The sequence below is a fragment of the Microcaecilia unicolor genome, chromosome 5 (assembly GCF_901765095.1).
Source record: "Microcaecilia unicolor chromosome 5, aMicUni1.1, whole genome shotgun sequence".
Classification (NCBI taxonomy): domain Eukaryota; kingdom Metazoa; phylum Chordata; class Amphibia; order Gymnophiona; family Siphonopidae; genus Microcaecilia; species Microcaecilia unicolor.
Window position 1 is genome coordinate 84,750,073 of NC_044035.1, and position 14,728 is coordinate 84,764,800.

Here is a 14,728-nt window from a genome sequence, read left to right on the forward strand (position 1 = left end):
TTCAAGTCCAGAGAGCATAGCCAATCGTTTTCTTGAATCATGGGAAGAAGGGTGCCCAGGGAAAGCATCCTGAACTTTTCTTTGACCAGATGTTTGTTCAGGACCCTTAGGTCTAGGATGGGACGCATCCCCCCTGTTTTCTTTTCCACAAGGAAGTACCTGGAATAGAATCCCAGCCCTTCTTGCCCGGATGGCACGGGCTCGACCGCATTGGCGCTGAGAAGGGCGGAGAGTTCCTCTGCAAGTGCCTGCTTGTGCTGGAAGCTGTAAGACTGAGCTCCCGGTGGACAATTTGGAGGTTTTGAGGCCAAATTGAGGGTGTATCCTTGCTGGACTATTTGGAGAACCCACTGATCGGAGGTTATGAGAGGCCACCTTTGGTGAAAAACTTTCAACCTCCCTCCGACTGGCAGGTCGCCCGGCACTGACACTTGGATGTCGGCTATGCTCTGCTGGAGCCAGTCAAAAGCTCGTCCCTTGCTTTTGCTGGGGAGCCGAGGGGCCTTGCTGAGTCGCACGCTGCTGATGAGAGCGAGCGCGCTGGGGCTTAGCCTGGGCCGCAGGCTGTCGAGAAGGAGGATTGTACCTACGCTTGCCAGAAGAGTAGGGAACAGTCTTCCTTCCCCCCAAAAATCTTCTACCTGTAGAGGTAGAGGCTGAAGGCTGCCGGCGGGAGAACTTGTCGAATGCGGTGTCCCGCTGGTGGAGCTGCTCTACCACCTGTTCGACTTTCTCTCCAAAAATATTATCCGCACGGCAAGGCGAGTCCGCAATCCGCTGCTGGATTCTATTCTCCAGGTCGGAGGCACGCAGCCATGAGAGTCTGCGCATCACCACACCTTGAGCAGCGGCCCTGGACGCAACATCAAAGGTGTCATACACTCCTCTGGCCAGGAATTTTCTGCACGCCTTCAGCTGCCTGACCACCTCCTGAAATGGCTTGGCTTGCTCAGGGGGAAGCGCATCCACCAAGCCCGCCAACTGCCGCACATTGTTCCGCATGTGTATGCTCGTGTAGAGCTGGTAAGACTGAATTTTGGCCACGAGCATAGAAGAATGGTAGGCCTTCCTCCCAAAGGAGTCCAAGGTTCTAGTCCTTGCCCGGGGGCGCCGAAGCATGCTCCCTAGAACTCTTGGCCTTCTTTAGGGCCAAATCCACAACTCCAGAGTCGTGAGGCAACTGAGTGCGCATCAGCTCTGGGTCCCCATGGATCCGGTCCTGGGACTCGATCTTCTTGGGAATGTGGGGGTTAGTTAGAGGCTTGGTCCAGTTCGCCAGCAATGTCTTTTTTAGGACATGATGCATGGGTACTGTGGACGCTTCCTTAGGTGGAGAAGGATAGTCCAGGAGCTCAAACATTTCAGCCCTGGGCTCGTCCTCCACAACCACCGGGAAGGGGATGGCCGTAGACATCTCCCGGACAAAGGAAGCGAAAGACAGACTCTCGGGAGGAGAAAGCTGTCTTTCAGGAGAGGGAGTGGGATCGGAAGGAAGACCCTCAGACTCTTCGTCAGAGAAATATCTGATGTCTCCTTCGTCTTCCCACGAGGCCTCACCCTCGGTGTCAGACACAAGTTCACAGACCTGTGTCTGCAACCGTGCCCGACTCGACTCCGTGGAGCCACGTCCACGATGGGAGCGTCGAGAGGTAGACTCTCTCGCCCGCATCGGCGAAGCTCCCTCCGCTGACGTAGTCGGGGAGCCTTCCTGGGAGGCGACCGCAGTCGGTGCCGCACGCGGTACCGATGCGGAAGGCCTCACCTCGGGCATGGGACCAGCCGGTGCCTCGCTCGACGGTACCGGTGGCGCAAGCACCCCCGGTACCGGAGGGGTAGGGCGCAACAGCTCCCCCAGGATCTCTGGGAGAACGGCCCGGAGGCTCTCGTGCAGAGCGGCTGTGGAGAAAGACATCGATGTCGATGCAGGAGTCGATGTCAAAACCTGTTCCGGGCTGTCCAGAGTGGAGCGCATCGACACCTCCTGAACAGAGGGTGAGCGGTCCCTCTCGGTGCCGATGCCTACTGGGTGCCGACTCCCTCGGCGACCCAGAGCTCTCGGTGCCGACACGGGAAGGAGACCGGTGACGATGCTTCTTCGATTTCTTGGAGCGAAGCATGTCACCGGAGCTTCCCGGCACCGACGAGGAGGACGTCGAATCCAGCCGTCTCTTCCTCGGGGCCGAGGCCGAAGGTCGGTCGATCTCGGGGGGGCTGTACCGCGGGAGCCGTCAGGGCAGAAGGAGACCCACCCGAAGGCTCACCGCCATCAGCAGGGGAATGGACAGCCCTCACCTGCGCTCCAGACAAAGCACCACCGTCCGACGACATCAGCAAAAGAGGAGGTCTCGATGTCACCGACGCCGACGCGGCCCTCCGATGTCGCCCCGATGCAGAGGGTCGATGCCTCAATACACTCTATGCAGTCAGGGGCGAAGATGAAGGTCCGGGCGCTGACGACGTCGATGCACTGGATCCTCCCGGTGCCGATGCCGACGAAGAGCCCGAGAACAAAACGTTCCACTGGGCCAATCTTGCTACCTGAGTCCGCTTTTGTAAAAGGGAACACAGACTACAGGCCTGCGGGCGGTGCCCAGCCCCTAAGCACTGAAGACACGACGAGTGCCTATCAGTGAGCGAGATGACCCGGGCGCACTGGGTGCACTTCTTGAAGCCGCTGGGAGACCTCGATGTCATGGGCGTAAAAATCACGCTGGCGAGATCAAAAGTCGAAATGGCGGAAAAGGTACCACAAAAACAAGGGGAAGAAAACTTCGACCCGAGGCCTAAAAGCGGCCTACCCCGACGACGAAAGAAAACTTACCGGGGCGAAAAACTGGAAATATGGGAAGGAAAAAGACCGGAGAGTCTCCTTCCACACAGAGTTTGGTATTTTTGGGGTTTTTTTAACACGAAGTAAGAACGACGCGCGAGGTCGACTTTCCGGGGCGCGACACGGCGAAAACACGACCGTACCGAGCGCGGACAAAAGAAGACTGACGAACACGAGCCGGTTCGGGCGGGAAGATGGCCGCGCATGCGCGGTGCGCATGGGCACGCGAGGACTAGCAAAGGCCTTTGCTAGTGAAGTTTCCGATTGGAGGGGCTGCCATGGACGTCACCCATCAGTGAGAACAAGCAGCCTGCTTGTCCTCGGAGAAAGCCATGATCGCCAGTCAATGTCAAAAAGGCCTTCGACATGGTATCCTGGGACCATATCTTTGAAACACTCCCACAATATGGCATCATGAGCTCTTTCATGGATTGGGTGGGGGCACTGATTATCCCACAGCCTTTTTGTTGATAAATGGTGGGTTGACCCCCCCCCCCCTCTTCGAGCTGTGGAGAGGCACATGGCAGGTGTGCCCGCTCTTGTTCTTATTAGTCCTAGAACCCTTGGTGATCAAGCTTCAAAATGCACCAGAAGAAGAGGTGATTTGGGTGGGAACGGCCAAAATTCCTAGCTTATTTGAAGATTACATGCTGACAAAACAATGCCACATATGTCCATCATAGCCGAATTTGGCAGGTTTACGGGTCTCAAGATCAATTATGATACGTCGGAGGCCTTACCTCTAGACACCAGCTCCACAGATACCGGGCACAGAGATCTGGGGGTTGGGTTGGATTGCCAAAGGATAAAATCAAATATTTGGGCATCATCATCATCCTTGAATAAGCTGCTATACATAAATATAATGCGATTCTGAAGCTTGGTCAGTTGTGTGACAGATGGATGCATTTTCCCCTGTTGCTGTTTGGGCACATAGCTTTAGTTAAAATGATTATCCCCAAAATTGTTATACACACTAAAGACTCTCCTACTATGGATGACCCAAAAGGATGAACTTCTATTTTCCAGTCCTTTATATGGCACAATAAACCAGCAAGGATTGGTCGTTCCTGCTTGGTATTGACAAAGGAGCAAGGGGACTCGGGACTTCTTGATCTCTGATTTATAATGTGGCAGCACTGTTTCGCTGAATCAGTGATGCCATTACGTTCTACCAGCATTATTCCTTGACGGGCCTTCTAGATGGAGCAGTGCATCTAACTTTGCTCCTGGCATACCTTCATGGTTTGGGCACTAGACCCTCACCCACTTTCCTTCAGCCCCTTTGACATACATGGAGGTGGTGGAGAATCAAGGAATCCATAAGTGTAGATGTGTCTCCGTTCCTCCCCATGTGCGGCAACCCACAATTTCCCCAAGGGACGGGGTCCTCAGTATTCTACCTGTGGGGGCGGGGATGCCTCCCTCCTGCTACAGAATAGTTTTGAGGTGGGAGGAAGTCAGATGCCTACTTTTTAGTAGCTTTGTCAGGCTTGGGGGCTTCCTCCTGCACACTACTTTCCTTTACAAATATGACACTATATCTATGGACCGGGGGGGGGGGGGGGGGGAAAGGGGTGTGACCCAAGAGGGGTGGAGGTTCTTATCAAGTTGTTGACCACCAATACAACTAAACTTAATAAAACTCTCCCACTGGTACAAAGTTATAAGGGCACGTGGGGCGGAAGTGCATCTGCAGGGGATAGCTCACTTAGGATTTGCAGCTCCCTATGAGTGCAACAAGACTTACAGGCCCAATTCCAGGGCCTTTTTGCCAAAGTCAAAGATGCTGTTTTAAAACAGGCACAGTTCCAGATTCCACATAGGTCATATCTGATGAGGGAGAGGGGTACTCGACTGGCCCTATGGTTGACGAATACCTGCTTGATGCCAAGTTGCTAGGGGCATCTACTTACATTACACCTTAGACTGTCCCAGGCTGAAAATCTGGCATTCTATATTTGAGATACTATGTCAGTCCCTGCAGATTCAACTGGAATGGAATCATAAGAGCATTATTCCTGGGGGATGACCAGGTACTTGTGGATCAGGGCCTTTCCAAAATTTTTTTTAAGTTTATGACTTTGGCCATCTTTCTGGTTAAGAAGGTGATCCTACAGTATTAGAACTGGATTTTGCGCATGAAGGAAATGGCATCCTATGAGCTCACCACTTATGCCAAACACTGCTCACCAGACTGGCAAGAATGCATCCCCCTATGGGACTGATTTTTGTCCCTGTGTCCAAATAATCCAATACAGACCAACAGATAAGCAAGCATACTTAAACGTACATTATCTTGATTTTTTTTTTTTAATTTATTACATTTGAATCCCACAAATTTTTGATTTCTGTACTGCCTAATCTAAAGTTTACTGTCCCTATCAGCTTCTGCCAATAGGCTATGTTCTGAGTGACCACTAGCGCTATGGGTGGTGAAGGATGTAGATTTGGAGGGGGGGGGGGGGGGAGGGATTAGTGAATGAGTGGGAGTTTTTCACACCGATTTTTGAAAAGTGTATTGTCTTTCATACACGTATGCTCCTTTTTTATATTATTGTTTACTTTTTCACCTTGTTGTGTTTGACATGCATTGAACTAAAAAATGTTTCAAAAAAAAAGAAAAAGAAAAAGAAAAAAAAGAAAGCAGCCCCCAACTCAGATAAAAAAAAAAAAAAAAATTTTTTTGATGGACTTTAGCCCACTCCAGACAGAAGGCCAAAGTTACATAGAGGGGCATAATCGAAAGGGACACCCAAGTTTGCTGAGGACATCCTCGTAAAACGTCCTGGTGGAGGGGCGGGGAAACCAGTTATCGAAAGATGGACGTCCATCTTTCATTTCAATAATACGGTCGGGGACGTCCAACTCTTGACATTTAGGTCGTCCTTAGAGATGGTCGTACCTAGACTTGGTTGTTTCTGATTTTCAGCGATAATGGAAACAAAGGACGCCCATCTCAAAAATGACCAAATGCAAGCCATTTGGTCGTGGGAGGAGCCAGCATTCGTAGTGCACTGGTCCCCCTCAAATGCCAGGACACCAACCAGGCACCCTAGGGGGCACTGCAGTGGACTTCAGAAATTGCTCCCAGGAACATAGCTCCCTTACTTTGTGTGCTGAGCCCCCCAAAACTGTACACCACTACCATAGCCCCTACAGGTGAAGGGGGGACACCTAGATGTGGGTACAGTAGGCTTGTGGTGGGTTTTGGAGGGCTCACATTTACCACCACAAGTGTAACAGGTGGGGGGGGGGGATGGGCCTGGGTCCGCCTGCCTGAAGTGCACTGCATACTGCTGTCATGGACCGGAGTATGACATTTGAGGCTGGCATAGAAGCTGGCACAAAATATTTTTAAAGATGTTTTTTTGACGGTGGGAGGGGGTTAGTGACCACTGGGGGAGGGAGTAAGGGGAAGTGATCCCCGATTCTCTCTGGTGGTCATCTGGTCAGTTCGGGCACCTTTTTGTGGCTTGGTCATAAGAAAAACAGGACCAGGTAAAGTTGTCCGAGTGCTCGTCAGGGACGCCCTTTTTTTTTCCATTATGGGTCAAGGACGCCCATGTGTTAGGCACACCCAAGTCCTGCCTTCGCTACGCCTCCGACACCCCCGTGAACTTTTGTCGGCCCCGCGACAGAAAGCAGTTGGGGACGCCCAAATCGGCTTTCGATTATGCCAATTTAGGCGACTCTGTGAGGACGTCTATCTTCCGATTTGTGTCGAAAGGTGGGCGCCTCTTTCGAAAATGAGCCTGATAGTAACATAGTAAATGACAGCATATAAAGACGTGTATTTATGTGTTACATTTGTATCCCACATTTTCCCACCTAATTGCAGGTTCAATGTGGCTTACATAATACCGTAGAGACATTCGCCAGTCCGGTAAAAAAACAAATACAGGTGGTATTATGGTTAAGTAAGGAACATATGTTTCAGTTACAATGGGAATCAAGGAGAGGAAAGATTATTTAGTGTCCAGTACAAGCTTTGGTTATGTTGTGTTCCAGAGTGCAGGCATTTATGTTGGGTCGGCGGAGCATGCCTTTTTGAATAGGTAGGTCTTTAATGATTTCCTGAAGTTTAGGTGGTTGTAGGTTGTCTTCACAACATTTGGCAGTGCATTCCATAATTGTGTGCTTGTATAGGAGAAGAGGAACGCATAGGTTGCTTTGTATTTAATTTTTTTGCAGTTTGGATAGTGGAGGTTTAGGTATGTTCGAGATGATCTGGTATGTTTCTAAGTGGTAGGTTTATAAGTTCTGTCATGCATCCTGGGACTTGGCCATAGGTAATTTTGTGGACCAGGGTGCAGATTTTGAAAGTAATACATTCTTTGATTGGCAGCCAATGCAGTTTTTCACGGAGGGGCTTGGCACTGTCGAATCGCAATTTGCCAAATATTAGTCTGGCTGCTGTAGTCTGAGCGGTCTGGAGTTTCTTTGTAAGTTGTTCTTTGCATCCAGCATAAATTCTGTTGCAATAGTCTGCGTGACTTAGCACCATTGATTGTATTAGGTTACGAAATATTTCCCTCGGGAAGAAAGGTTTTAAGCATTTAAGTTTCCACATCGAGTGGAACATTTTCTTTGTTGTAGAGTTCACTTGGCTCTCAAGAGTGAGGTTGCAGTCGATTGTCACGCCGAGTATTTTCAGGCTGTTTGAAATAGGGAGGGTGTGTTCTGGGGTGATTAAGGTTGTTGGTCTGTACGTATTATGTTGAGATGAGAGGATGCTTTTTTTCAGTATTCAGCTTCAACTGAAAAGGAGTTTGCCCATGAATCCATGGCATTCAAGCAGAGTAATTTCGTCGTTTATTTCTGTTAGATCATGTCTAAAGGGAATGTAAATTGTGACATCATCTGTGTAGATGAACAGGTTGAGGCCTTGCTTTGATAATGCCTTGGCTAGTGGGATCATCATTATGTTGAAGAGTATTGGTGATAGTGGTGATTCTTGAGGTACTCCACAGTCTGCTTTCCAAGGTGGTGATATGTTTGATTTTACTTGGTATGTTCTGGTAGTTAGGAAACCTTTGATCCAGTTGAGTACGTTTCCTCCAATTCCAATTGTGACTCATGGAGTTTACCATGTCGAATGCACTTGAATGTCAAAATTGTAGGAGAAGTATACTTTTACCTATGGCTATTTCCTGCTTGAATTTGGCCAGGAGAGTGACTAGCACAGATTCGATGCTATGGAGGGGGCGAAAACCTCATGGAGTATTGAGAACTTGTCCAAGTAGTCGGTAATCTGTTTGGTCACCATGCTCTCCATCAATTTAATTGCTAGTGACTCATGGAGTATTGAGAACTTGTCCAAGTAGTCGGTAATCTGTTTGGTCACCAAGCTCTCCATCAATTTAATTGCTGGGCGGTAGTTGGTAATTTTGGTTGCTTTTTTCTTGGCATCTTTTGGGATTGGGGTGAGTAGGATGTTGCTGTGTTCCTCTAGAAAAAGACCTTGTTGGAGCATGTAGTTAAGGTGGGATGTGAGGTCTGTTGTGAAGTGGTCAGGGGCGAATTAAAGTACGTCGATGGGGCAGGTATCCAGTTTGCAATGGGTGCTGGAGAACCTGATTGCCTGGGCTACTGTTTCAACAGTGAGGCGTGTGAAGTTTGACCAGGTTCAGTCGGCTGGGTATTCTCCAGGGTTTGGGTCCAGATTATTGATGAAGTTTTCGGTGTTAGTATTGTTCTGAGGTAGCATTTTTCGTAGGTTGGTAATTTTTTCAGAGAAGTAATTTGCAAGTTTGTCAGCAGATGGGATGTCTGTGTTGCTTGAAGTGACCGCTGTAGTGTCTAGTAGTTTGTTCACAATTTGGTATAATTTCTTCATATCTTTGTAGTCCGGCCCTATTTTAGTTTTGTAGTACGTCCTTTTGGTTTGTCTTATAGCGTATTTGTATTTTCTGTGTATCTGTTTCCATGCGTTGAGTGTGTGCATCTTATTTTTTTCCATGCTCGCTCGAGTTTCCTCGTTTGTGTTTTTAGTTTTTTCAGATCATTAAACCATGGTATGGTGCTATGCCTGCGTGTATGGTCCATCCACAAGATACTACCCCTTATTTCTAAAGCAGTACTAGACGTATGCAGCGCTGTACACTTCAACATGAAGAGACAGTCCCTGCTCGATACAGCTTACAATCTAATTAGGACAGACAACCAGGACAAACAAGAGATAAGGGAATATTAAAGTGAGGATGATAAAATAAGGGTTCTAAACAAGTGTAAGCTCTTTGAGCAGGGACTGTCCTTCTATGTTTGAATTGTACAGCGCTGCGTAACCCTAGTAGCGCTTTAGAAATGATTGTTGTTGTTGAATAAGGGTTAGGAGTTAAAAGCTGCATCAAAAAGGTGGGCTTTTAACTTAGATTTGAAGACGGCCAGAGATGGAGCTTGATGTACCGGCTCAGGAAGTCTATTCCAGGCATATGGTGCAGCAAGATAAAAGGAACGGAGTCTGGAGTTAGCAGTGGGGGAGAAAGGCGCAGATAAGAGAGATTTACCCAGTGAACGGAGTTCCCGGGGAGGAATGTAGGGAGAGATGAGAGTGGAGAGATACTGAGGAGCTGCAGAGTGAATGACAAAACTTATTACATAAGGTATGATGTGATACTTCATATGTATACCTGATCTTTGTCCTCACCATTTTCAGGGCATAGACTGTAGAAGTCTACCCGGCACGGACCTTGTTCTCAGAAGTGTCACCGAAGCCCCTGGAAAGCTCCACTCCAACCCATCCAAATCTATTCAGCCACAATCAGGGCACAGACCATAGAAGTCTGCCCAGCACTAGCTTTGCTTCACAAATACTGTCGTCATATCTCTGCTAAGTTTCTTTGGATCCATTCCTTCCTTTATAGGATAACTAGAGTAACCCAGTATTGGTGTGCATAACATTTATGTGCCTGAAGTTACTCTAGCAAACCTGGTGTAAGTGTAAGTGCAAGTGCCTTTGTGCAACAGGGACAACCGTAACTTACAGTATTCTGTAAGTTACATGTGTAAGCATCCCTCCCCCCGCAAATACATACTATGTAAGTTAAGAAGGTACCTCCTTGCACATTTGTGGGTAGGTGTACACTTATGCAGTAAGTGCTAGTATTTTAGACCAGTGATTTTCAACCTTTTTCATCTTGTGTCACACTTACAAGGCACAACACTGGAATCTAACCCATATCTGCCTGTTCCTAAGATCCATTCCATCCCCACCTATCCCCGCAAGTAATGTCCTCCATCCTCACCCGTACATGTAACCTTCAGAATTATTTCATTTAATTGAGCTACTGAAATACATTAAAGCACCAATATACATGCTACTGGGAAACTGGATCAAGATGGACTGTTACAGATTCCTACACAGACACCACATGTCAGCAGAATCCTTCACACCTCAGTTGCAGATGTAGAACATGACTTTCACATGATAGAAAAATAGGGAACCACAAAAAAACATGCAGACAAAAACTAAAAGCAGAGATACCGGACTCTGCATTTCGTGCAACAACAGAGAAAAAGAAAGAAATGCATGTCCTCCTGTATAGTGCAAAATAAAGCTGAAAGATGTCAATTCTCAAAACAGACGTAATTCAACCACCAAACTGAAAATAAAATCATTTTTCTACCTTTGTAGTCTGGTGATTTTATTATTCCAATCATCTTGTTTGGTTCTGCTTCCCACTGTGTGTGCGCTTAACTCAGGGTTTCTACCACAAGTCTGACATTAATCTTTCATATTCAGCTTTTTTTCAATTTCTCTGCATACTTTTCAAATTTATCTTGTTTTCCCTCTCTTTTCCCTTATGTGCAGCCTGTCTACCCTCTTCCCTTTATGTGTAGCATGTCTCCCCCCGCTTCCCTACCCTATATGCGCAACATTTTCACTCATTTTCCTCTGTGGTATTGTCTCTTCTCTTCCTTCTTTCTGTACAGGTCCTGGGCACCTCTCTCCTCCCCCTCCCCCCATCCCCAAGTCCAGCATATCTTTCTCTCTCTACACTCCCTGTCTTCCTTGCCCACCTCACTGGATCTCTCTTCCCTAACTGACCTCCTTGTCTAGCACTGCTCTCCCTCCTTACTCTCCCCCCTCCTTGCCCCTCATATAGAACAGTTCTCCCTCATTCTCAATCCCACAGCCCCAGCATTTCCCCTCATTCTCAAGCACCTCTCTCTCATTCTCAAAACCCCACCAGCCCCAGTACCTCTCCCTCATTCTCAAACCCACAGCCCTAGTCCAGCACCTGTCCCTCATTCTCAAACCATCAGACCAAGCACCTCTCCCTCATTCTCAAACCTCCAGCCCCAGTCCAGCACCTCTCCTTCACACACTCCCCCAGCACATGTCTGACACTTCTCCTCATTCTCACACTCCCCCAGCCCCACCGGCATCTCCCTCATTCTCAACTCTCCATCCCTGTGCCCCACCTTCCAACTAGCGAATGATACATACCTGTAGCAGGTGTTCTCCGAGGACAGCAGGCTGATTGTTCTTACGACTGGGGGTTGACGTCCACGGCAGCCCCCACCAACCGGAACAAAACTTCACGGGCGGTCCCGCACGCAGGGCACGCCCACCGCGCATGCGCGGCCGTCTTCCCGCCCGTGCGTGACCGTTCCCGCTCAGTTGAATGACAAGCAAAGAATGAGTAAAACGCAACTCCAAAGGGGAGGAGGGAGGGTAGGTGAGAACAATCAGCCTGCTGTCCTCGGAGAACATCTGCTACAGGTATGTATCATTCGCTTTCTCCGAGGACAAGCAGGCTGCTTGTTCTCACGACTGGGGTATCCCTAGCTCTCAGGCTCACTCAAAACAAGAACCCAGGTCATTAGAACCTCGCAACGGCGAGGGTATAACAGAAATTGACCTATGAAGAAAAACTAAGAGTGCAGCCTGAACAGAACAAAGCGGGTCCTGGAGGGTGGAGTTGGATTCAAACCCCAAACAGATTCTGCAGCACCGACTGCCCGAACCGACTGTTGCGTCGGGTATCCTGCTGGAGGCAGTAATGTGATGTGAATGTGTGGACAGATGACCACGTCGCAGCCTTGCAAATCTCTTCAATAGTGGCTGACTTCAAGTGGGCTACTGACGCTGCCATGGCTCTAACACTATGAGCCGTGACATGACCCTCAAGAGCCAGCCCAGCTTGGGCGTAAGTAAAGGAAATGCAATCTGCTAGCCAACTGGAGATGGTGCATTTCCCGACAGCGACCCCTTTCCTATTGGGGTCGAAAGAAACAAACAATTGGGCGGACTGTCTGTGGGGCTGTGTCCGCTCCAGATAGAAGGCCAATGCTCGCTTGCAGTCCAATGTGTGCAACTGACGTTCAGCAGGGCGGGTATGTGGTCTGGGAAAGAATGTTGGCAAGACAATTGACTGGTTAAGATGGAACTCCGACACCACCTTTGGCAGAAACTTAGGGTGAGTGCGGAGGACTACTCTGTTATGATGAAATTTGGTATACGGAGCATGAGCTACCAGGGCCTGCAGAGCTCACTGACTCCACGAGCTGAAACAACTGCCACCAAGAAAATGACCTTCCAGGTCAAGTACTTCAGATGGCTTGAATTCAGTGGCTCAAAAGGAGGTTTCATCAGCTGGGTGAGGACAACATTGAGATCCCATGACACTGCAGGAGGCTTGACAGGGGGCCTTGACAAAAGCAAGCCTCTCATGAATCAAACTACTAAAGGCTCTCCAGAGATGGCTTTACCCTCTACACGATGATGGTAAGCACTAATCGCACTAAGGTAATTCCTTACTGAGTTGGTCTTGAGGCCAGACTCTGATAAGTGCAGAAGGTATTCAAGCAGGTTCTGTGCAGGGCAAGAATGAGGTTCTAGGGCCTTGCTCTCACACCAGACGACAAACCTCCTCCACTTGAAAAAGTAACTTTTTAGTGGAATCCCTTCTAGAGGCAAGCAAGACCCGGGAGACACCCTCAGACAAACCCAACGAAGCAAAATCTACACCCTCAACATCCAGGCCATGAGAGCCAGAGACTGAAGGTTGGGGTGCAGAAGCGCTCCGTCGTTCTGCGAAATGAGAGTCGGAAAACACTCCAATCTCCACGGTTCTTCGGAGGACAACTCCAGAAGTAGAGGGAACCAGATCTGACGGGGCCAAAAAGGCGCTATCAGAATCATGGTGCCGTGGTCTTGCTTGAGCTTCAGTAAGGTCTTCCCCACCAAAGGTATGGGAGGATAAGCATACAGGAGGCCGGTCCCCCAATGGAGGAGAAAGGCATCTGACGCTAGTCTGCCGTGTGCCTGCAGTCTGGAACAGAACAGAGGCAGCTTGTGGTTGGTCTGAGAGGCGAAAAGGTCCACTGAGGGAGTGCCTCACTCTCGGAAGATCTTGCGTACCACTCTGGAATGGAGCGACCACTCATGCGGTTGCATGACTCTGCTCAGTCTGTTGGCCAGACTGTTGTTTACGCCTGCCAGGTATGTGGCTTGGAGAAGCATGCCAAACTGGCAGGCCCAACTCCACATCCCGACGGCTTCCTGACACAGGGGGCGAGATCCGGTACCCCCCTGCTTGTTGATGTAATAAATTGCAACCTGATTGTCTGTACGAATTTGGATAATTTGGTAGGACAGCCGATCTCTGAAGGTCTTCAGTGCGTTCCAGACTGCTCGGAGCTCCAGGAGGTTGATCTGAAGATCTTGTTCCTGGAGGGACCACAGTCCCTGGGTGTGAAGCCCATCGACATGAGCTCCCCACCCCAGGCGAGATACATCCATCGTCAGCACCTTCGTGGGCTGCGGAATTTGGAATGGACGTCCCAGGGTCAAATTGGTCCGAAGTGTCCACCAGTGCAGCGAATTGCGGCAACTGAGGGACAGGCGGATGACATCTTCTAGATTCCCGGTAGCTTGGCACCACTGGGAAGCTAGGGTCCATTGAACAGATCTCATGTGAAGACAAGCCATGGGAGTCACATGAACAGTAGAGGCCATATGACCCAGGAGTCTCAACATCTGCCGAGCTGTGACCTGCTGAGACGCTCTGGTCTGGGAAGCGAGAGACAGGAGGTTGTGGGCCCTCGCTTCGGGAAGAAAGGCCTAAGCCATCTGTGAATTCAGCAGAGCTCCTATGAATTCCAGAAATTGGACTGGCTGGAGATGGGACTTTGGGTAATTTATCACAAACCCCAGCAGCTCCAGGAGGTGAATAGTGCACTGCATGGACCGGAGGGCCCCTACCTCTGAGGTGTTCTTGACCAGCCAATCGTCGAGATACGGAAACACGTGCACTCCCAGCTTGCGTAGATACGCCGCGACCACCACGAGGCACTTCGTGAACACCCGTGGGGCAGAGGCGAGCCCAAAGGGCAGCACACAATACTGAAAGTGACGTGTCCCCAGACGGAATCTGAGATAATGTCTGTGAGCTGGCAGTATCGGGATGTGAGTATAAGCGTCCTTTAAATCCAGGGAACATAGCCAATCGTCTTTCTGAATCATTGGTACAAGGGTGCCCAAGGAAAGCATCCTGAACTTTTCGTTGACCAGGTATTTGTTCAGGCCTCAGGTCTAGGATGGAACGCATCCCCCCTGCTTTCTTTTCCACAAGGAAGTACCTGGAATAGAATCCCTGCCCTTCCTGCCCGGGTGGTACGGGCTCGACCGCATTGGCGCTGAGAAGGGCGGAGAGTTCCTCTGCAAGTACCTGCTTGTGATGGGAGTTGAAGGATTGGGCTCCCGGCGGGCAATTTGGTGGAGTGGAGGCCAAATTCAGGGTGTATCCGCACCGCACTATTTGGAGAACCCACTGGTCGGAGGTTATCAGAGGCCACCTTTGGTGAAAAACTTTCAACCTCCCCCCCCGACCGGCAGGTCGTCTGGTACGGACACTTTGATGGTGGCTATGTTCCCATGGATCCAGTCAA

The 14,728-nt window shown here is 49.5% G+C and overlaps 1 protein-coding gene across 3 annotated transcripts in view; it reads right to left on the reverse strand.

Moving 5' to 3' along the window:
* LOC115470132 (lysosomal acid lipase/cholesteryl ester hydrolase-like) overlaps nucleotides 1-14,728 on the reverse strand; it is a 208,158-nt gene that overhangs the window by 126,408 nt on the left and 67,022 nt on the right. The gene's annotated exons all lie outside the window — the stretch shown is intronic.